This window comes from Netta rufina, assembly GCF_964035555.1.
Source record: "Netta rufina genome assembly, chromosome: 20".
NCBI classification, from domain to species: domain Eukaryota; kingdom Metazoa; phylum Chordata; class Aves; order Anseriformes; family Anatidae; genus Netta; species Netta rufina.
Genome location: NC_140144.1, coordinates 2,127,684 through 2,152,017, shown reverse-complemented (window position 1 = coordinate 2,152,017; position 24,334 = coordinate 2,127,684).

The following is a 24,334-nucleotide window of genomic DNA, read 5'->3' as shown; positions in this document are numbered from 1 at the left end:
AGCCCCTCCCTGGCCTGCATGGGGCCAATGTGCCTAGCTGGCCTGGAGAGGGGACGAGAAGGCATCGTCCCACTGTGCAGGCAGAAATAGCCAAGGTGCAGGGAGAGACATAATTGCAGGGGAGCCCTCTTCATGCCCACCTGTGAGCAGCTGCCCAGAAAGAGTGAGAGTCCATCAGGTGGTGGAGATACTGGTGGTGTCTCTGGGGAAGGGTCGGAGGTGTTGTTGGAGGTCAGAGCCACAGATCTGAGCAGTGTCCCGGACAGCTGCTATGGGCCAGACCTGGGCACAAGGCACTGAGTAGGATGAAGCCTTGGTCCAAGCTGGCACAGCAACTTCTTCAAAAATCCCAGCAGTGCCACAAGTGTTTTTGGCTGCTGCAAGCTGCGTACAGCAGCACCACTTCTGCCAAGATAATATCTGGAATTAATATGACAAGTCAGTTTAATTTGAGTGGGAGACTGTTGCCTCTCTGCAGCCTGGGTAGCTTGTCTGCTGGTGGGACCTTGCTAATTTGCTTCCATCAGAAGAATAAATGAATCACCCAAGTCAGCTGCGCTCTCCTGTTTTGAATTGTTGTTTGTTTTGTTCTGCTTGTTTTGTGCTGTCTCATTAGTACACAAAATTGCATTTCCCTGGGCAAAAAAAAAAAAGATACACACAGGAAGAGGCATTTCTATGTGTAGAAATCCCAGTCTGTCTCTCCAGAAAGCACTGTGCACTCCAAACCCATCCTGTGGCCTCCCCTCACAGGCAGACCTCCAACTTTCCTGCTGCTTTCCCTGCCACATAGGCAACAGCCCTTTCCTCTGCTATATGCAACCAGTCTCCAGGAAAGCCTCCGTCCTTTCATCAGCGTAGAGAGCAAGGCCTGACCCTGCAGCAGGGCAGGCTGGTGGGATGTGCCTCATGGTGCCCACAGCCACCTGGCACTGCTGGCGGACCTGTTAGCTCCCAGTGACTCTGGTGATTTCCAGTCCTGTGGTGAAACCATGGGCTGCCCCACAATCATCTGATAGGAGGAAGGCTGGTCTCAGAGGTTGAAAGTGTCTCCTGTGATGTCCCGTGGTGATTGCAAGCAAAGTAGGGAGCTGGCCTGCAGCCAGCTCCGAGCCTCGGCCTGTTCCCTGGTGCCGCTGCCTGCTGGGCCCGGTTTGTGCCGTCACCCTCGCTGGGGTCTGCATGTGGCCGTGGCTGCCAGCACCCGTCCCCCAGGACAAGTCCTTGGGATGGAGAGGAGCGTGGGAGCCTGGGGAAGTCCTGCTCCCAGAGCTGCAACCCACAACCACATGAATACTGGTGGCTGCTCTGATTGCCGTAAATCTGACCTTCCCCATCAACGATCTCCCTCTCGGTGCCCACAGCCTCTCCCCAAGCCCCGTTAACAGCTCTTTCATGCTCAGTGCCAACTGTTTATTCATATGGAAACCAGATCCTCCCACTGAGGCTTTCTCTGAGCTGGCAGGAGCCCTTCTGCTCCATTCCAGAGCCTGTCTCTGCTTGCCCAGCTCTCTCCATGACTGGTTCTGCTGCCCATGCTGGACTTCTCTGTGTTGATCCATTCTCTCTGAGGGATGGTTATACTGCTTTGTACAGAAGACCTCAGAGGAGGCCTGAGAACACCACAAGGTTACCCATTAATTGAATGTTTTAATAGTGCAGGTTTGGCAATCTCCCTATGTAGCATCCCCAAGCCCATCATGGCTGTGACCCTGCGACAACTTCTCTTTACAGCTTGCTCAGCCACCTTTTTCTCAGCACTGTCAGGAGCAATAAAGAAGGTCTCTATCACAGTTTCCCAGACATGGATGTCTGTGCATACAGACAGCAGACAGCCAGGCACAGAGTCAGGGTCTTCCCCACTTCTTTCATCCCAGATCTCTGGCCATCCAATGCCTTCTGCTAGGAGTCTGCAAATAGGTGCCAATTGAGCTTTGTCCATAGAGTTTTATTTTTCTCCTGAAAACTACAAAGCTGGCATGAACAGAATATGGTGGGACCATTTGTATGCAGAAGCACCAGAAGAAGGTGAAGATATGGGTTGATGGCACTCAAATCAGCAATTATCAAGATACCAGCACAGCTACATGCAGTTCCTCATTGCATTCAAACTATGAAAATGAAGGACAGGCTGAACCTAGGGACAGACTGAAACCATCAGCAGGTTGGAACATGGAAACAGCAGGAATTGAGCAGTAGGAAACAGAGATATGGATGGGAAAGGCAGTGAACAAAAGAACAATGTCACCTCCTGGCTCACAGAGGTGGGTCAGGATGGAGACCCAGAAGATCAGAGTTGCTGTCAGCTCCAAAAGGCTGTGAGAGACACATCCAAAACCAGCATGTGCTTGCCAGCTGATTCAAAACAGAAGATATATGACAAGGCTTCAATAGCTGCTGTCTCTTGTCTTCAGTGTTTCTGTCAGTGAAGCACAAAAGTGTCCTGGTGCTGTTGAACTAGTAGATACGACAGAATAAGGGATAAAATCCCTCTGCCTGTCAAACAGTCTTACACTGAACTTGGCCATATTTGTTGAATTTTGTTGTTCCAGCATTATTGCATGCCTGCTGAAGAATTTTATCCACCTGAGCCTCCAAGTGGGATAAGGCCTTGGGAGATTTTTGGTTGCATTCCCAAGGTCACCCCTCTGTTCACATTTCCACACTCAGGATGACATATCTTGCTGGAAGCTACAGCAAAAGAAAACACAAGAAGTTGCCAGAGTTGGCAAGAAAAGTTTCTTGCAGACCTGAACTGCTTATTTGGATTCCAACCACTTTACAATTTATTTACAGGCACTGCAGGCTGTGGGTGGGCAGTGGAACATGCCCTGCTTCCATTCCCAGTGTCCCCATCCATCCCTCTGTGCATGCTGGATATTTACCATGACAGATACACAGAATGCTGCCTCATCCCTACAGAGCAGCAGATTGGGGATTTAGTACAAATGTAGCAGAAAGAAGAGGTGTTTTTCCTTCATTACTGAAAAAACATTCCAGCAAGACCAGGGTGGCTGCAGAAAGCAGCTGTTCCCTCAGTCTTAACCACACAAAGTGTTAAAGTGACAAAGATATTGCACCCTTTGTCTCCCTCATGCCATGATAGCAGTTACAATGACATCTGCCCAAGTGCTCCTGTAGGGTGTGTGTAGGACTGCAGTGAGGAAGGACCAGCCATGGGGCTGAGGCACCATCCCTGGCCAGATCCAGACCCTTGTGCCTAGCCCATCTGCATCAAGAGATGGACCTCATTCTCCAGCCAGCAGTCCCTGGGATGCAATTTGGAGCCCACAGTCCCTGAGATGCAATTTGGAGCCCACAGCCCCTTTTTGGCTTCAGCTGCATGAATCTGAGCAGGCGCTGGGCAAGGCTGCCTGAGTCTGTACATGGCGAATGTGGGATCAGAAACAGTCTCTGAAGGTGTCCAGCATGGAAAGCAATGATCTCTGCAATGTTGCAACTTTCTGACTCTGCAAACTGGGAGTTGCTGCCAGGTTAAATTTGCCTCTCTCTCTCTCTCTCTCTCTCTCTCTCTCTTTTTTTTTTTTTTGTTCCAGGATCTGTTTGAAATGAGAGCTTCCTGGTTCAAGCACTTTGTGCTCCACTGAAGTTCAGCTACACAACAAGCTATTTATGATTGTTTTCCCCAAAGCCTGAATCTTCCAAACGACAGCAAGAAACCTGCCTTGAAGGTGTGAGACAGAATCTGTCCTCTGCAGCACATCTCTCCCCAGTGTGACATTCTGGGTGTGATGAGGGCTAAGAGATGCTAGGTCTTTTTAATTCATGAAGTCAGGAGCAGCAGGCTATGGTACCTTTGTTTGGAGAGGAAGATGTCTCAGATTCCTGGGTACCAACCTCAGATGCATCTAGGCCTTTTTTACAGAGTGGGGGGGGGGGGGAGGGGGGAGGGCTGCAGACACAACACTTGTTAGTGGTGACACATACAAAGATCTGTCCTGAATTCAGGGCCACCTGACCACCTTGCAGTGCATGAGGATGAAAGTGTCCTTGAAGTGGAATAACTAGATAAATGTCTTCTTGCTTTCCAGCCATGCAGTTTCCTTCCAGTGTGGATCTGGTGTTACTCTGCTGTTCTTGATATCTCTGGTGCATTTGCTGACTCTCCCAAACCTGACTATCAACCTTCCTAACACAGAAGTGTGAGATACAGGAGGGAACATCTCAGAGACGAAAGTACATCTGTGACCTGAAACACTGGTTCTTCTCAAAGGAAAGCTTGCTATTGGCTTTTAGGGGTCTGGGTTTCACTCAGCCTTCACAAATAAAAGGAAGAAACTCCCTGGAGGATGGGAGATGTAGGCATGTAACAGGGCTATTAACAGCTAAAACCATTATTAAAGCTATTATCACCATCAAGGTTATTAAAATGCCTCCAACTAAATAGACGTGTTAATAATGACTACAAACAAGGCCACAACAGTTAGGTTGACTCATATGATGTCAAACATTTTCCCTCTCCACAGTCATGGTACCAGTCCCAGATAGCCACTCATTGCAAGACAGTATGCCAAAATCTGCATCACAGTGAAAATTGTTCCTAACAGCTGGGAGAGCCAGGGAGTGAGTCATGGTTGCTGTTGATACCTACAAGATTTTCCTGAATGACAGTGGGTGCTAGAAATAGAAAATACAGTTAAGGAGCGGCTGAAACAGATAAATCACCCCAAAGTCCTGATTCATCACTTCTTTGGCACTTTGCTATGTGGGAAAAAAGCCTCTGGCCTCCACATGAATAACACTGTGTCTTTAACAATGACGTAGCTTAGAAAAAAAGTTTGAGCCAACACTGAAACATTCAATTGTGTGAAGCTGAAGCTCGTCTCCACAGTACTGGGTATTTTTAGAAGTGGCAGGAATATTGTATGGATGCTGCAGAAACCTCTTCTTGTTCCTCCACTGCCTGACTCAAGGCAGCTGCAGCAGCACTGGGCGAAGCTGTGGCTCAAGCAGACATGCAGAGGGAACAGGAGCATTGCGTGTTTGAGAGGTTTGCCTGCATAATTTCCTGGAAACACTTTTTCCCATTAAGGAAAATTATACTTTCCTCCATAATTTTCTGGAAAGCAGGCAAGGAAGCCCTTCTCTCTGTCCCTGGAGACCCTATATTCCTGCTTATATGTGTTCCAGAAGAGCTTAAGCCTGTTTTTTTTACCCTTGATGTCAGCTGGGTTCCCTTTTTTTCATCACTAAATCATCACTGGTTTTGGATATACTATAGTAATTTTTTTCACCAGCTGCTGTAATTAATTTTGTTGTTGCTGCTGTTCTTGTTTTAAATACTGAAATTAGTTGGCTAGATACAGGGCTTGTCTTTATTTGTCTTCTCTTTTCTCTAGAGTAACTGTGGAGAAGAGATTAAGCTTGGGATGGACATCAAGGCAAAGAAAAAGAATGAAATGGAGGAAGACCTGGTTTCTGAGCCAGTACTGTGCTTTTTCTCAGCAGATATTTAGCAGGTGAACCTGTGAGTTGGTGCAAAACTGGATGGGCACTTTCTGTGTGGTCTGAAAGATATGCATGACAATAACACTAGGAAAGGGAGGAGGCTGGTTTCTATCCCATGGGCAGAGGCTGGAGAGGGCTGAACAGATAGCCCTCCTGTCCATGCTTTCTGCCAAAGTTGGTGTTTTTGCAGCTCTGGTTGGTGTCCCTTTTCAGATGAAACTTTATATCGGGGCTGCTCAACCTGTCCTGTACACAGATACTTATTTACTGATGTTCACTGCTGCAACAAAGGGAGCATTTCTCTCAGTTAAACTGACCCCAAGTCTGTTTATTTCCAACATGAGCTCTACATTGAAAAGCCTCTTTAAGTGGCTGTTTACATCTTTATCAATTAAATAGTTTTTTAAAAGCATGTCTCAATTCCTTTTGGTTTTCAGTAAGTCCTGAAGTGCCAAGACCAGCTTTGCCAGAACATTTAAGGCACTTTCTAAACCATTTCCTGAAGGCCAAATGTCCACCAAGCTATGCTGTGCTCAACACAGTCATTTTTTCTTGCCAAAAGAGCAAGAGCTTCCCAACTTCCAGGCAAAATGCAGTGCTAATTCCAAAATTGTACGTGTTAAAACTCTTGAGCCCATTCCTATGTGCTTCTTAGCATGGCCAATACATGGTGTAACCATAATTTATTAAACCGTATCAATCTCCTGGAGCCCAATAGTCCCAGGGGAGTCTCAGGAGCACCCAGCTACAGGCTGGAGTTATGGCAATTTGCTCTTGTTGAGGCTTCCACCTTTGTCTTTATGATTAGCTTGATAATTACTTCATTGTAAAAAAAATCATCACCCTTGGAAGTAATTAATTTCTTGGAACCAAACACAACAGATGGGCTTCTAATTTATTTGAAATCACCTAGGAAGCAGGGAAGTCTCTACCCCAATTTGATAAACCTAGCCTTTTAACTTGTCAGTTTATTCCCTTTTGGTGTTCTGAGAAAATATCCCTTTGGGTATTTTATGCTGACTTGCTGCAGGGCTGAAAGGCTCAGGATGTGATCAGTTTGTTAAGCATGCTTTAATACTTTTGGGCACATTTCCTCTAGGCAGGATGTGCAAAAAAGCACGATAGGAGCCATTCTGCAGTGACGGCCGTCGGCGGCTGCTGAATTCATGACAGATTTATTAGGTTGGCCAGGTGCAGAGATTCCCTGAAAACAACTGGAGCTCTCCTCACCCCCTCTTGACAAGGAGGATTTCTCACATGCTCCAGCTTGCTCCAGCCCCCTGTTCGCTTTCCTGCCACTGGGTAAATCACTGCCCTCAATGCAGCTCTGCAGTGGTATGGATGTGTTATTTCTCATCTCTGCTCAGGCAATGGTTTCCATTCATCCTAGAGTCTGCCCATCTGCTCTCTGACTCTCTGAATCTTAAACTTCCCTTCCTGCAGATTAAAAGAACAGCTGGATTCTTGAATATTGGGGTCTGAGAATGGATGGACAGTTGGGAGGTCACAAAGCCCCCAGGCAAGTAAATTGAGAGGATGAAATGAGCACAAGAGCTGGGGCTGTTCCACAGCAGCGTGGGGAGCAGCGTGGGACCTCTGTGGGGTAGTGGGGTCTCCAACCAAAATCTATGTGGGGAGGAGACAGTGGGGGAATAATACCTTGCTGTCATGCACAGGGAAAGTGGGGATGCCCTGATTTGATGGGGAAAAAGTTCATCGCCCTGCTGATTCCAGCTGTAGTCCCTGCATCACTCGCTCTGCTGATTCCAGCTGTAGTCCCTAGGTCTGTTTGGCTGGAGAAACCATGGCCACACAATCCCCAAGGCAAAGCAAAATGCTTTTTGAAAGGCATCAGGAATGCTGGTAGAAATCTCTGAAGAAAATCACAGTGAAAGCACCTACCTCTTTTTTGCTTTGGTCACAGCATCAGTGGAAAACTGTCTCCTCTTTCGCCTCTCCTCCAAATTCCCCAACATTTCTGCAGAAATCTGACCTCTTCCAGGAATGAGTTGCTGTTTCTTTTTTTTTTTTTTTTTTTTCCCTTTTTTTTCCCTTTTTTTTTTTTTTAATTATTTTTATTTTGTGTAAATCCAGCTTTTTCCCTGGCAAAAGGTTTGTGTGGGAGGCTTCCGGATAGTTGCACTCTCTCTGTTGCGCGTGCATGAACCTAAATACTTGAGTGAGTGCTGGGGACAGATGATAACCAGAGCCTACTGAAAATGCACAACCATTTAATATGCCATCATTAAACATGCAGTCATTGACAGAGAGGGGGGTGAAAGTCCCCAAGGTTCTCAGCCCAGTGGGGAGAAGCTCCCCAAAGGTGAGGGCTCTGCTGGCTCGTCCACCTCCCAGGGATGGGCTTTAGCCTGGAAGGGCCACCCGGGGGCAGCGTCACGGTTACTGTGGCTTCCCCACCCACTCGTTCACTCCAGGATATGCCAGTCTTGAGCTCAGTCATCCCTTCAGCCATAACAGGAGAAAAAACCGGGGTGCAAACCACTTGAATTCCCGACAATTTTCTGTCCTTGTGTTCTTGCTGGGAATGACTTAATCCACACTATTGTTTCCTACTCCACTTGAATTTCCACTTACCCACATTTCCATTCTTTCAGCAGTTCTTAAAATATTTTTTGACCTTTTTACCAGGAAAGAAAAGACACCCAACAATGCCTTTCTTGTGCAGTTTGGGTAAAGGTCATTCTTCCCCAACATATTTCTCTATTTATATAGAACTTAGCAAAAAGGAAAAAAACGTGGAGTTTACTCATCCTAAGGAAAAAGATTTACATATTGCAGCCCTTGCTCAGACTAGCCTTACCCCCACTATGCTCACGCCTGTGTAGCTGTACTTGCACTGTATTCAGCCCTTCCCAGCATGGGTTTTGTTCAGCTGCTCCAATAACCACCCCGATAACTTCTCAGCACAGACTTGCTGCCCAAGCACACAGGAGCTTGCACACTGCAGCAGCCCTCGCTATGGGCTATGCTGCTCTGTCCTTGCTGCATATCCCTGGTGGATTGAGACCAGTATGGAACTGCCAGGTAGTGCATTTACTTTCTTTATATATATGAGTATAATCTGGGAAATAGGAGCAACATGGATGTATGGTCACTTTCTTGACACCTTGTGCTGGGTTTACTTTAGTAATGATTTCAGCTGGGACACTCAAAGGTTTCTGTCCTTCGCTGGGACTTGTTGACCCACCCTTGTACACCCTGCTGCGGGGCACCCGTCTTCCTATCCTTTGGCCCAAATCCATCCCAATCTATGGAGGCACCTTTGCTTAGGAACTTAGTAGCCCATGGCTCCTTGGAGAGCACATCCAAGGGCAACATTTCCAGGTGGCCTGAATCTCTCTCTCTCTGCCTGCCTGTCTCCTCCTGCCCCACTAAATGGGGTGGCAGGGACCCATTTACCAACTTGAAAAGCTTCATTGGGGTGCACAGGTCTGGGGCAGGCACATAGGTTTTTAGGTCTGACAGAAGGAGTTGTGGTCACAAGAAATGCCATGAAGATCCCTGGTGATGACAGCAATGCATTGTGTTCTGCTGTCTTCCTGCCTGTGGCAAGGGTACCTTCTCAATTCCCCCTCGCTACAGGAGTTGGAATGGAATGATGGGAAAAAAAAGCTTCCCCTAGCAGTGATCTAGTCAAAAAGAGAGGCAGAGATGTGCTGCTGGTGGTATTAATTACTGAGGAGCAAGCCCAGAGAGGTGAAAGATTTGTTCAGTCCTGCTGTTCTTCCCCAGGCAAACATCTGAGGCTGCACTAGCTGAACTTCCTTCAACATCAGAATCCCTCAATGCCTTGACTTCAACAAGAAACACTGCACTCAGAGACATCTCACCTGTCTGCTCCAGCTGCAATCTCCTGTCTTGTGGTGACATGGGACTTGTCAGCTCTGCAAACCTGCTGCAGTGGCTTCCATGGTTGTGTGTCCCTTGTGTAGACCATGACAGTCTGCTCAAGTCTCATGTTCACTGGGACAGGGAGTGTGAAGATGACTTCCCAGGGTCTTTTAAATTCTGGTCTTCCTTTGATCCTGTATTTCTGACAGTGCAAAGTGGCTGGAAACCTCACACAACAAGGAAGAGTAGGGATAATCCCTGTGGGATTGTGCATCTGATTCTTCCTCTCCCAGTTCCCCATAGTAGCTTCCAAATCTCCTTGTCCATCGGCACCATAGTTAAACCAGTCCACTTAAAAAACACACAGCACAGATACAGTGTAAAACCAGACATGGGATATAAAAAGCATGCTTCTAAATTTAAAACTCTGTTTAAAGCTAATTTAAGCAACTAATTATACTAAAAATGCATGAGCCCCAAATTTGCCAATTAAAAGTTAATTAAAAGAAAATTCAGTGAGCTTCAATTTGTCAGTTGAATCCATCTGCTTCCTGCAGCTTCCTGCAATCCCACAGCTTCAAAGCTCTCCCTGCACTGGGAACAATTCTGCAAGTCATGGCAATCAGACAGCTGTCCAAAACCTTCAAAAAGCCCAAAGCTCACTAAAACACAAGCACAATTAGCAGCCTCAGCCACTGGGAAGCTGCCCAAACAGCTCACAATAGAGGTGGCCCTTCAGGAGATTCAGTTTCTGGACAGGCTGGCCTGGGGCTGCAGCAGTGTGCCCACTGCATCACACCAGTGTGAGGGGCCACGTGGTAGACAGGTCAGCAGGTCTGCACCCAGGCATCCCTATTAATGCAACTACTCTCACGAAAACTCCTATGTTTTCTGGCTTCACAAAGACTACCCCATCCTCTGCCTGCAGGATTTGGAGTCGCCCCCCTTGGAAGTGTGCCAGCAGCTTGCCCCTGCTGTGACCATGCTGCTGCTGCCCTGGAGCTCCAGTGGTGACCTTGCTGGTGCCCTGGGGCTGCCTGGTCCTGGCTTTTCTTTGCAGGAGGCAGCAGGACCTGGGTACTGAACACAGCACCCAGGTTGTTGCACTGGGGTAAGATTGTCTGGAGTTGCTGCGGTGGAGGATGGCAGCATTGGTTGCTGTTAGCAGGCTCAGCCAAGCTGATCCACACGTGACTGCTGGTCACAATACAGGGCAATGTTCTGGGGCTCTCCTGCTGTAATTGGCAGAGCATTACACTTTTCACCAGCCACACCTGGTGTAGGCTTTCTTATTGTGTTAGTTAAATAGAGCAGCATTTTAACAAGAAAAACAAATCTAGACATCAGCACGTTCACTTACAGCAAGAAAATCTGTAAAGGAGAGCCACCACCGGCACGGATTGCATTGCAGGGAGGATGGGCTCTGTTCTGCTCTTATCCTGTGTAGTGGGAACTAAGCAAAAGAGAACAGGATGCTCAAGTTCTTTGCTGCTAACTCCAATGAGTTAGTGTAGTTCATAGGTTTGGCATGCTCAGCTTGAGATCAAAGAAACTCATCTCTAAAATAAAATTAAAAAAAAAGGCACTTCTGGCCCTCCCTCTTGAGCTCAGATAGCTCATGTTCTTCAGAGCAGAAGAAAGATTTTCACAAAACTTGTCTCAACTTTAATTTAAATTTCAAATAGATGCAAATTAATGCTCCACAGTCCAGCCTCTGCTGTCATACAGACTGATTTTCTGCAGAGCTGGGCATTATGCATGCAGTGATGCTACCACCTTCAGTACATGAGCATCTAGCAGTAATGATCTGGCCAGAATTGTTCCAGTCAGGAGCTCTGCGTTTTGGGCAGCTGAATAACTCAAGGGGTGCATTGGAAGGCAGCTAATGCACCCCTCATCCTGTTCACTGATGTCTTTGAGCTGGGACCTGGTTCCTTGATTTCCATCACCTGCATCTCTGCAGCTGCCACCCCCCAGTGCCAACAGTACATTCAGGGTTTTGCTTTGATCTCTCTTTGTCTTAATTTTCTTGACTGCCCATGTGTTTCCCAGCTGCAAGTCTTCAACTTTCTTTGTGACTTTTCCCCCACTCACTTTCCTCCCCCCCCACCCCCACCCCCACTGTGTGAGTGCTTTTATTCTGGTCCCAGCTGCGTTTATCCTTCATGCGACCTATTTTGTCTCCTGTTTCCAAACAGCAGTGTGATGGTCTGTATGTCAGCTACATGGGGGAATTAAGATGTGCTGTGGTGGTGAGGGAAAGCAAGCAGCTTCTGAGGATAGCTGTACAAAGCAGAAATGGTCAACAGCTTCAGGTACGTGCTTCCCCAAAGCAGCAAAGGGAACTTGCCCTGCCAGGCAAAGCCTGGGGATTTTGCAGGATTACAGTGGCCATGACCCAGAGGGACTGAAGGTCTGGCCCAAAACATGCCAGCACATTTCTAACCAAGCACGGCACGGCAAGCATGCCATGCCACAGTGATGTTTGGAGGCACAGTCCTTACAGAGAAATGTGAGAAGTGGGAGAGAGAAAGTCATCATATCAAGGCCTAAAAATTGGGAGCAGGTGGCTCACATGATGGAGTGAACTGTGACCACAGCACATAGCCTTGGGCCAGGCAGGTCTCCGAACCCAGAGGAAAGAACAGCAGAGCCTGAGAAGTGTCTCAGACAGAAACCACAGGCAAGGACCAGGAACAGTTACAGCTTCATACTGAGAAAGAAGCAATTAGTCACGGTATCATTCCCCCTTTGCTAAAGGAGCATCTGGTTATCTCCCTGAGCAGCAGTGACGTTTCATTTTCCCTTGTTTTTGGGTGCAACTGGACCTGGTGATCCCCCACATTCAGCTGCCACACTGCTTGGTGTTAGTCAAGTAGTGATGGAGCTGCACTCCTGTTGCTTTGAACCCTTGGTGGAGGCCTTCAGAGAGTCACCCCTTCTCCGAACGGAGCACACAGAGCTGTTGGAGAAGCTCCCCAGTCCTCTGGCACTGGCACCAGTCCAAGCTTCTGCCTCCGCCTTGCTGCTTTCTGTGCTCTGCTCCTTGTGGGAACTGATTAAATAACACAATAACACAGTTGGAGTCTGCAGCCCTTGCCTGCGTCTGTAACAAGCCTCTTCAAGAAAAATTATTATTAGTAGACACAGAGAGGACTGGTTTGTTTTACAAGGCTTCAGCACAGAGTGCTGGCATTATAAATGAGGTTGTGAGTCAGATCCTTCCTGGCTCTGTATGAAAAACCCATCTATTGGAAAACCAACGACCCTTTGTTTTTGTAAGCAATCTTATTGCCCATGGTGATGTCTTAGAGTCACATATTTGATCCTAAAAGTTGGCCTTTTATAGTGGCAGCCTATTGGTGAAGCAGTGCAGACCATGAGTGTAGCTATCAGAAGTGGTGTTTGAATCTGCACAGAAACGTGTGCTGGCACTTGAACCCATTGCCTTATCCCCACTACACGTCCGATTGTTGCTGCACCTGCCACGAATGTGGATGAAGAGGCATGCCGTTCCACAAGCATCTTCTTAGATTGCACTCCTGCCTCTCCACAGGTTTTCTGTTTTGGCAAAGGGATTTGTGAGCTCAGACCTTCAGGATTTAGGGCATTATTCTTCCGGCCCTGGTCAGAGAGCTCAGCCAGGGGACAGTCAAGGCCACAGCAGGAACATCTACCTGTTTGGACTGGCTCCTGGAATCAATGTGGCTGTTGTGTGGCAGAGTGCCACTCACATGGCACAAAGGAAGGAGCAGTGCACTGCTGGATCAGGTCTTCAGGATGGGGCTGCATAAACCATGCTGGCCTTGTCTGGAGCTGGCAAGGGACAGCTGCTCTGAGCAGGATGCACGCCTCCAGGATTTCCTCATCGATGGCATTTCTGTGACAGCACCTGGGCATAGAGAGAAGCTGGCACCAGACCACAACCAAGGGCAACACAAACTCATCTCCACTGAGGGAGGCAGGTCACCAAGCAATCCTGGGAAGGGTGGCTTCTTTCTTGAACTGCCAAGGGACACCTCTGCCTCGTTCAGCCACAGTCTGGGTCTGCAGCAGCTTGTACAGCCGGGGGAGACCAGAGGAGCACAGCTGGATTTTCAGCAGGGATAGGAGGTGCTGGTGTTTTGCTCAGCTTTGATCAAAGCTCATGTTCAAGTTTGTTTTGGGGGAGTTTTCTCTGAAAATGACCATCTTCCTTGCTTTGCCAGCCTGGTTGCTGAGGGCAGTGCAGATGTTACTGAATCAACCATTCTGCCTCCTATTCGTGCAGGCAGCTGTTTGAGAGAGGAGTCTGTGTTGTTCGAACTAGCATAGCCTCCTGCTGAAATGAACATCAGGTTTTATTGACAGAAGAAGTAAATATTGAACAGTGGAAAGTTAAAGCCAATATTTACTCTGAGCTTTCCTAAATCTAAATGTTTGCATGAAGTGAAATGCAAATTGCTGATCCAAAAATTCCCATTTACAATACTGCCTGGCCTGGGCACAGTGGAGCTGATATCCAGGACTGTTAGTCTTGAAGGTATTTGCACCATGATTGCCAGACATTTGCAAAGAAGGCACACTCGGTATATTGGGCTTGAGCATGTTGCTGACCTACAAATCAAAATAACATCTTAAAAGAGAGATACAATTAGAGATGTAGAGAACTATCAAATTTCTATTGTCAAAGTCAGGGATTTCATCAGTAGAAGAGAGAAATTCTTTGCACATCAGCTCATGATGTAGAACAAATAGCAATGCATTCCCCCTCTAACGCTCAGAAAGGAAAAGTAGACATCCCGATGTCTCTGTTGTTGGCATTGCTGTCCAAATGGCATGTGGACATGAGTGCTTGAGGTGCTTGGCTGGTCTCTGCAGTTGCCCTCCGTGTGTGTGATGGACCAGGTGGTGGCCAGTCCCACCTGAAGACTTAAATGCAGAATGGTCATGCTAGAGCTGCTGGCCAGGGCCCATATCCTTAATGATATTGAGGTGTTTGGCTCCTTGTGAAATTTTTGGGAAGGTTTAAATCCATCTGAAAGCAGCAGTTTGCCCAAGATGACAAGTGGTAGAAATTTATTCTGTGCTGGGGACTTGGATGTATTTTTCCCCCGAATGCCCAGGTCTGCCCTGCAGGAACTGCGTGCACTCCTCTGCTGCTCTTGTCATATAGTGGGGTCTTACATTCATGCATCTTCTCTTTGTATAAGCCTGGTTTTTCTCAGTCAAAGAAACAAGGTGGAAATGGTTGAGAAAAACATCTGTAAAGAAAGGTCCAGATATCTCCATGGGCACCCAAAACCACATGTTTCCAACACCTCGATGCTGTCTACTGTGCAGGCTTCAGGTTTTGGGTACCAGTCCTATCCCTAACACCATGATAATCAGCTTTGCAGAAGGAAAACAGTCATCTTATTGCATAGACTTGTGAGCATGAGCCAACAGCATCCTGGCTTGTATCAGGAATAGTGCAGCCAGCAGGACCAGGGAGGTGATTGTCCCTCTTCACTCTGCTCTGCTGAGGCTGCACCTCGAGTGCTGTGTTCAGCTTTGGGCCCCTCGCTACAAGAAGGACATCGAGGCCCTGGAGCGTGTCCAGAGAAGGGCTACGAGGCTAGTGAAGGGCCTGGAGCACAAGTCCTGTGAGGAGTGGCTGAGGGAACTGGGGGGGTTTGGTCTGGAGAAGAGGAGGCTCAGGGGAGACCTTATTGCTCTCTACAACTACCTGAAAGGAAGGTGTGGGGAGCTGGGGGTCAGCCTTTTCTTGCAGACAACTAGTGATAGGACTGGAGGTAATGGTCTCAAGTTGTGCCAGGGGAGGTTCAGGTTGGAGATTAGAAGACATTTCTTCTCAGAAAGAGCAGTCAGGCATTGGGACAGGTTGCCCAGGGAGGTGGTGGTGTCACTGTCCCTGGGTGTGCTGAAGGAAAGGTTGGACGTGGTGCTTGGGGACAAGGTTTAGTGGGTGACATTGATGGTAGGTGGATGGTTGGACCACGTGATCTTGGAGGTGTTTTCCAACCTCAATGATTCTGTGGTTCTGTAATTTTAGTCTGAAATCCAAATGAAGATAAAAATCTCAGTCCCTTTCTCAGAATCTTCATTGTGACATACTGAGTCAGTTCCTGAAATGATGGAGTGGGGTGAGGAGAATGCACTCTGCAGAGGGCAAAACTTTTGGGACTTGATTTATTCTTTTCAGCTATTTACATTCCACAAAAGTTGAGATGCTAATATTGAAATCTATATTTTTATGTTCTGAAAACAGAATATACATACTGATTTATTATTATTATTTTTTGTAGCAATAGTTAATTATGTTTACACATTCCTGTCATAGTTTGTGCTGTGTGCATCATCATTTTCTTGGTGTCTGAGTGGGGCCAGAGCAGCAGGAAAGGCACAGCCGGTCAGATCTATGGGGATCTGCCCACTTTCGTTCTTGGTCTCTCTCTGCTCAGCACCAATACTTGTCAGGTCATCAGAATGAGCCACTCCTTGAACACATTTCAGCAGTGGATGGGGAAACATACAATACCTCTGCACGTTCAGGTTAGCTGTAGATAAGGTGTGCTGCTGTTCCCAGGCTCCAGAAGAAATTTACTGTAAGCTGTTGGTGTGCTCTAGGAACAGATGGCTTCTCTTGCTGGGCTCTGTTGCCAACAAGGATGCTGTTAGGAGGTTGATAAGAATTATAAACTGTTTCCACTTCTTTAGGCCCTTTTCTGTTATTAGCCTTGCACTGGCGGAGTCCTCTGTGGCCTGAAAGACTCTCTGTTATTTAGCAGCTCATTTCCTGGAGGAATGTGTTTCCCAAGGGGATGTCAGTGATCTGAGGGGTAGCCAGGTGAGCACCACCCCATGCACCACCTGGGACAGGAGTGATCACAGCCAGATTTCTACTAGACCCCAACCTACTGCACTGTAAGTGCTCTTATTCTGTCTGCCCTTTTAGAGGTGTACCTCCACCCTTTGAAACTCCCTGACCTTAACCCTCCTTGATCTTTCACCTTCCCTTTAAACCTCTTGTTTCTTTTTCACTCCCAGTGTTTTCCACACAATCATGTTAGTCTAACAAACCTCCCCTCCTGCTGCTATTTACGGCCACAATGTTTTGATTTCCATGTCGCAGATGTTCTCTTTAACGGATATTTACAGTTGAAAGGAATGGGGATCCAGCTGTGCTGATGGGACAGAAATAGAGCCACATTATCACTCCTGCATCCAGGCATGAAATGTACAACCAAACTTGCAGAGAAATAAACGTTTTTAATGCAGGCATGTCATTCTCTTCAGGATTTATTATGAGGACACAGGCCTGAGATGGCTTCAAGATTAAGACCCTTGCTCAGTTTTTGGGACTGTTAAAATGGAAAAACATTGGCGAAGTATTTGTGGGTTAGAATTGTCTTGGTGGGAACAAACACTAGCTCTCCATGATACTTTAATTAGTAGTTATTTCTAGGGCAGGGAATAAAAAGATGTTTGGAACTCCAGCTCCAGCTGTTAGCAAGAAATTAAAAATCTACACCACTCACTGAGATCAGAGACAGGCTCCAACACTTTTCAGGTGGGTCAAGAGCCCTATGTATCAGAGTTGGTCAGAGGGTGAGTCTTACAGGGCGTTTTAACCCTGGCCTTTATTTTCTGAGGTAGAGATGGGCTGGGAAGCAGGGCTGTGTCTGCTGCATTGAGCAGGAGGTCACTGCAGGCTCCTTGCTGCTGCATTGAGCCCCCTGAGCCCAGCCAGGGCTTGAAGCCTTGTGTGCAAGTTTCCAGGCAGCAACACAACCTCCTCGGCCATTCCTTGCCATGTGAGGGCTCAGCAGCAAAGCAAAGCTCTGAATTTTGAATGACTTTGGGTATATACCATCAGCAGAGGTGCAAGGCTCATCGGGTGTTCAGAGTGCTGTCCTCCTGCTCCTGCAAGGCCTTATAAAGGCAGCACGAGCATCAGGCAACCCGGGAGGTGCTGCTGCCCCAGCCCTGCCAAAAGCTGTGCACGGCTTGTGAGTATCAAGAAGTGATCTCAGTGCCTTGGCTATGGAGATCTCAGCCATGGGGATCTTCCAGCATCATTTAAAACTGACTCCTTCCAGCTGGCCTGTCAACAGCTAACGGTACTCAATTGTAGCAACAGCTTTTGCAGGACCTGGCAGAGCAACCGTGGTTCCTGACCTCTCTCCAGTGCACTGAAGCCATGGGGGATTTGTTCTGTGCTGCTTGCAAGCTGCACCCAATCCCTGTGGGTTGGAGCTGGGGGGAGAGCTGGACAGGATGAAGGACACTATGGTCCCAAAGCCCACCAGGCTGCTGCTTTTATGAGCAGAGTGGGCAACAGCCGCTGCATCTGCATCTCTGCTAATGGCAACGCCTGGGACTGATTAGCACCCTGGGGCTGGCTGGAAGGCCAGAGCAGTCTCTGCTGCTTTGTAAAGGGCTGGGACTTCATAATACAAATGGGAAGATTTCAGGTACTGTCCGTAGGAATTGAGATCTTTCCACTGCTCAACGTTTATTTATTTTATTATTATTTTATTATTATTATTCTATTTTATTGTCACTTCTCATAGCATCACTGATCCTTCCTTTTGTAGAGTTGATGCATGATGGAAAACAGAATAGGCTGGGGTAAAAGCAGCCACAGCAGGTTCTTTTCCAGCTGGGTACCCTGCCTCACAATAACCAATGGCACATGCTTAGGGAACGAGACAGAGAACAATTTCAAGAGCAGAGTGATCATTCCTTGGCTGGGGATGTTTCAGAGGAGCTGCTGTGTGAAGGTGCCATGGAAGGAGGCTGGAGAAGTGTGCTGAACTAGTCTTCAGCATACAGCCTCACATCCTCAGTCAGTCACTAGGAAAATGAAGGCTAAAGGCAGATTCTCATTGACTTGTCCTTGGACGTGCTGTCCTGGAGGGTGTGAGGCCCTCCTACCCCACACCATCCTGCCATACGCGATCATTCTCACCCTTATCTGCCTTGTGTTGTCTTCAGTGAGTTTTTGGAGATCCTTCTGTGTCCTGTACTGCAGTAAGCATTGGGCTGATGCTAAACAAATTCTCAATCTCTTGTAAAAATCTTTAAATAGTTGTATAAAAAGCAGGATTCCCCCCACCCCAAGAGCTGTTGGCTAGTGATGTACAAGCGTGTTCTCAAACAGCAGAGGGGGTTGGGGAAAGAAAATGTCGTGAGGCTACTGCAATGTTCTGTCTGGGCCTGGGGAGATTGTGTGTCTGTGATGGGAATAGCACAGCATCACTCTGGATCTGAACTCTCTGGAAGGAAAGAACATCAGTACAAGGGAGTGCAGGGTATGAACCACCGCTTTCTTTCTCTCAATCCCCCTCAGGGATGTTGCTCTGGACATCCCCTACCAGTGAAGGGACTGGATCAAATGTTAAAGACTACCAAGAAAATGTTGGAGAGAAATGATCCCATCCTGTTCCAGTGCTCAGTTTTTGCAATGCAAAAGAAGATTGCTTTCTCCATAAAATAAACATGTTCTTGTCTTTTTCTCCTCAGGAATGTACTCCACTTCAAATTAAGAGTATAAATAGAGCCAGAAAAAAACTTCATGTGGCAATAAAAACACTGTGATACTAACTATGCTCCCTCTGGGGCCCCTGTGAAAATTCTCCCCCTCCTTCACTACTGATTTAAGAAAAAGTTGCACTAACTCTGTACTTTTCTTTTGGAAAACTATTTCTGGAATGCCTCTTGTTCCAATGGATTACGTAAAGTGACTGCAGCAGCTTTGTGGAGGCTGAAAGGCTCAGCTGGAAAAGACCCATTAGATCATTCAGGCCATGAGCTGCCAGAGCAAACCTCTTGCCCACAGCTACAGCTCCCATAAACTTTAAGGACAGGCTTTGGTATACTCACCTTTGCTTTTCGCTTCTTGTCTCTACCCAGCTGTTTTCCTTCCTCACCCGCTGTTGTTGGATTTCTCTTCTTTTCATTCCTTCTGACCAGGATGACCATCCCACCTGGTCACCTGTGCCACCCCATAGGCACCGTGTCCCTCCCTGCCCTGCTGGCTCTCAGGTGGGGGGTGCAGCGACTGCCCATGGTTTAGTTATATATTTTTTGATGTCTTCCTTTGTAGTTCTGTATCTGGAAGAATGGAACTGATGATGAAATCATGAAAAGAGAAATTGTGATGAGAGTGGAAATTGCTTGTAAAGGCTGCTTTCACTGTGTGTTGTATCTGAGTGTTTGGTTATTTCTCTAGCAGAGTTGCATATGCCATTCACATAGATCCCCACTGCTACTGGTCAAAACAGATGGAGAAAAATGTACTTATTAGTGAATTTTCTTATATCAGACATTTTTGTATGTCAAAAGGGCTTCAGGCAGGCTTTGATACAAGCAAATTGGCACATGCCCTGATTGTCCAGCAAAAGAAAGAATAAACACTTCGGGTGATTTCTAAGTGTATCCCATCCTGCCTGCCTGCAGCGAGCTGTTAGGAGATGACAAGGCACATTTTAGGGCAAGGCACGGAAAGCAACCTGTTTCCTAAAAGATTTTTTTAGACTGGGACTGTGTTGGCTTTCAAATACATCATAAGACCACTCACTTTAAGTTTCTTAATTTAAAAGAGAAAAGAGTTTTCACTAAGGTGCTTTGTGGAAGCAGAATGTAGCTGTCTGAGGTGGAACTCATCTTGCCTAAAAGCCATGCTCTGCACATCTCCTAATACTTTATTTTCCACATTCTCCTTAAAAACCTCATTGCAGCCCTCCCAGGCTCTGCTTGTGTCCCTGGGTCTTTTGGCAGTGTCCCCAGTTTCTTCCCTGGACACAGCCTACCTTCACATCATGTGTGTCAGGAGCCAGAGATAGGAACCAGGCATGTGCTGCCCATCACATGATGCTGAGCAACCCTGATATCGCTTTGGAGGGGGAATCAGTTTGGATTTACTTCCTTCATCAGTTGTTAATTGTCATAAAGACTGACCAAACCTAGAAACTCTAAGTTCATTTTCTCCCATCATATCCAGCTGAAATGGCTAATGGATTCAAAGGGAATATTTAGAGAGGACTAACATGCAGGCAAGCACAAAACTCAGGCTCTGTGCTCATTTAGCACTGGTTTCTGGTGGAAACCAAGCTAATGTGGGTGGCCCTCCTTTGGACAGCTTGAGATGGTTCTGGGGCAAACAGTCAGGGGGGTGAGGTATGGGAGAGACAGCGACGTGGCACCATACAGACAGCTTCCTAGCTGCTATTTCCCTTGTGCTGTAGGAATCGCAGCCTGTGCAATGAGCATGACAAGCTGTATATGAAATACAGTAGTGTAAATATAGTCTACCGAAGTGTAGCTCATCCCTCTTGTGCATGAGAATTGTCACATACTTTAATCGCATGATCATGTATTTTGATTTCCACTGGCTAATTGCTTCTTAACATTGTTATTCACAGAGACTTTCTTCCCTTTGTTCTTATTTCAATGAAACTGAGACAATAAAATGTCAAGAAACACCAAAACAAAAGCAAACCTCCTGTAAATGAAGCATTTATGTGGCTCAGTTGACAGAAAAAAAGATGGGGAATGTGCCATTATGGATTTAGTGTTGCTGTGAAATCATCTTCATTTCAAGTTGTAGTTCCTGTGCTGTTTTCTGTTTGTTTGATTAATATTTTACAAATTCTGATAGAAAATGCAACCTGTAAAGTACAAAAAACAACATCCACTGTAATAAGCAGCCTCCTGAGCCTTCTCTTCTGTGCTTTTACCGCAACTGAATAAAATAGCACTGCCTGAACATCAAGAGGGCTTTTTTTTTTTTTTTTCTCACAGAAGAATTATAGTTATATATGGAAGAGAGTTATTTCTGAATCACTATTGTTAGTTTTATTCATAAAGGCTTAGGCTTGGAATGGAAAATGGATTTAAATGATCAGATATTTCCCCTGACTTGCTTTGAATGGCTGGAAACCTGGGAAAGTGTCAACACATTATAAACAAAACCATGCTTCACTTATACTTTGTGTGCCTCATGTAACAAAAATATGGATTGCAACCGAAACATCATCTGTATTTGTAATCTTACATCCAGCATAACTCCAAACTGCTTTTGGCCTGGAGGCATCAGGGATTTCATATCTCTACACTAAGAGCCAACAGCTCCTGGTTTTGAGCCATTTGTTTTAAGTGTGCATAAAATTGTGTCTTTGTTTTGGAGATCTCTCTTGGTTTCCATAGGCAGGTCCATGCACATGGCGGGAAGATGTCTCCTGGCTGGGGACCCTCTGAGGAGCACTGCCCATAGGTGATGAGGTGGGGAGGGGGCTCCTCCCAGGAGCCCCTATGCTCAGCCAGGAGCTGGGAATGGAGATGAAGATCTTCTGGTCCTCCTTTCATCTAGTCTTCTGCCACCCTTGGAGTTGGCATCATGTGGGCAAAGAGCACCCAGCTGGGCGAATGCTGCAGACGGGGTAGGGAAGCAGCATCCCTCTGCATGAGCATGGGGATTTGAGTGTTCCTGTGCCACAGGCTGAACAGCAGGAGCTGGCAGATGGGCCGGGCTCTCCCACCATCACAGTGAGCACAAAAACAGTGGCATCAGCTGGAAATGCAGCTGCAGAGAGTACGAGAAGCTGATGCAAATCCTCATATCTCCTCTGATCAGGAATCACAGTGTTTGTAGCAAATAATAGTCCTAATTTTGATTATATTCAAGCTCAGCTACTATATCAGCTGGTTCCAGTTGAGTGGGACAGTAGAGGTAGCCAGACCACCAGTTAGGATGTTGTATGGGCACATATTATTGCATTTTAATTTACCTTATATGTTTTTAAGCATACGATATCATATTGTATAAAAAAAGTCCTTGAAAAGTCTTTGGTACACAAATGAACCTGTTTTTGGAGCTGTTTATAGCCACTGCACCTATAGCTTGAGGGTTCCTGTTGGCCCTCTGTCTGTTAGCAGTTGGTCTTGGCTGCCCTCTGCAGAGATGTGCCCAAATCCACCAGCAAAATCTTTTTCATCTCCCAAAAGCATCCATCTCACCTCCTGTCCCTCCCTGGCTCACCTGGGCACCCTGTTCCTGCAGTCTTTTTTGGGGTGGTGGGGGAGTGCTCAGCAGGATGGGAACAACCCCCGGTCAGGCACCATGGGCTGGGGGCACCAGTGTGGCCAGACGTATAAGTGAGATGTGTCATTTTTTTTACATTGATTTTCTGCCAGCTTTGCTGGAATAGAAATTATGTCCATCCTCCAAAGTCCTCCTTGCTCCTACTTTGTTGAACCTACTTTGTTGAATTATGGTCTGACCAAGAGATACCAATGTCACAGCTGTCACCAGCCTCCCTTTGGGGTCATATTAATGGCCTTCCCACCATGTTCATTTGCACTATGGCACCTTTGGAAGGAAAAACTCCTTCCCACCAGCCCCCAGCTGCTGGGGTGGGTGTGCATCTGCAGCAAAGCCCCCAGCAGCTGTGATGGGTTAGTGGCTGCTTTTGGGTGCTGCTGGTCCTCACCCACATGGAAGCCACCCGGGTGGGATGTGATAGACCACAAGAGACTTGGAGGCTCCCAAGCAGATTTTAATTCTGCATCCTTTCAGGATAACAGCTGGGAAGAGACTGGCAAGAAATCCTACCAAACAAGTTAAAAAAAATTTGAATTGTCATTTGCTGGTGACCCATTTTTTTGAGGAAAAAACAAGGTGACATTCAGCAATTTGTTGAAATAATATTCACTGCAGGTATACTTCTTTTGGCTTGCTCTTGTTTCCTGTTAGAAAGGAGTGTGTAGAATGCCACCCACAGACACCATAGGGTAATATTTAATGCAGCTATGCTGATGTTCACAGTCATGGTGGGGGACCGCTTTCTAGCGCATTGTGGTTTCTAATGTGAGCTTCATTTTCCTGCTTTGCCAAAGTCTGTTCTTCAGCTCCTCATTCTCATTTTCCAGTGCTCAGGCGTGGGAGCAAGACGAGGCGTTTCAGTGCAGAAAGGCACATGTGCTCGCCAGCTCTCCCAAGCAGAGTGGGGGGAGAGGGGCTGGGGGTGTCCCCCACCCTGCACAGGCTCTGCAGCTCTCTGCTGCCCCATCCCCTCTCCTGAAGGTCCCTGCAGGGCAGAGCAGGGATGGCACCACTGCTGTGTGCCATCGAGGGCTTGGCTGCCAGCTGGGCACAGAAGCAAACAGAGGTATTGAGTGGGGTGAAAAGATGGTTCCTTTCTGAGGAATGTCACTTATTTCCCTGCTTGCTTCATTTGAGCTTAGGAATGTCAGATGGGCAGATACCGCTCCTGATATGCCTCAACTCTCCTCAAGTCTCCTGTTTTCAGCACAGGACGCCTTGTCCTGGCTGCAGCTGCCCTCTATTTGCTTCTCTTTTTTTTTTTTTTTTGAGAAGTGCCTGCAGGGAATTTTTTTGAAGTCATGTAAGAGCTTGGTGGGGGTTTGAAGGGCTCTGAGTGCTGCTGCTCATCCTTTCAGTGCTAACGGGAACCATGTGGTCCAGCAGCTTGTGATCTGGGGCAGCACAGGGCTCTGGATGGAGCAGTTTGAGCTCTGCAGAGCCAGCATGGGACATGCGTGTGGGTTTCACAGGACCCAAGCAGAGCCAGGTGGACTCAATGAATTACAAATGGCAGACCTCATTTGTGATACTGGGTCCTTGATGGGATCATAGCCCACCTCAGTGTCATTATAACTCAGGGTCACTATAATCTGGGGCTTTTGGAGACTGAAGGAGAACTCAAAAGAGCTGAAGTGAGCCCCAAGGGAGGGCTGGGAACAGATGTATGCCATGCTCCGTGTGCTTTTATGTTTATCGTGTAGGTTCATAGCACAGGGAGAATCAGCCTGTTTGAAGACAGCAACACTTGCAAAACACCAGTATGATGGAGGGATAAAGTTCTCAAATTGGTATTTTTAAAGATAAAAGACATCTGCCGTGAAGAAAAAGAAACAATGCTCAGCAAAGATCTTGTTTTGATGGTTGGACTTCAAGGGTGGTGTGGGGAGTTGCAAATAGTGCTAGTATTCACTGTGCCAACAATGA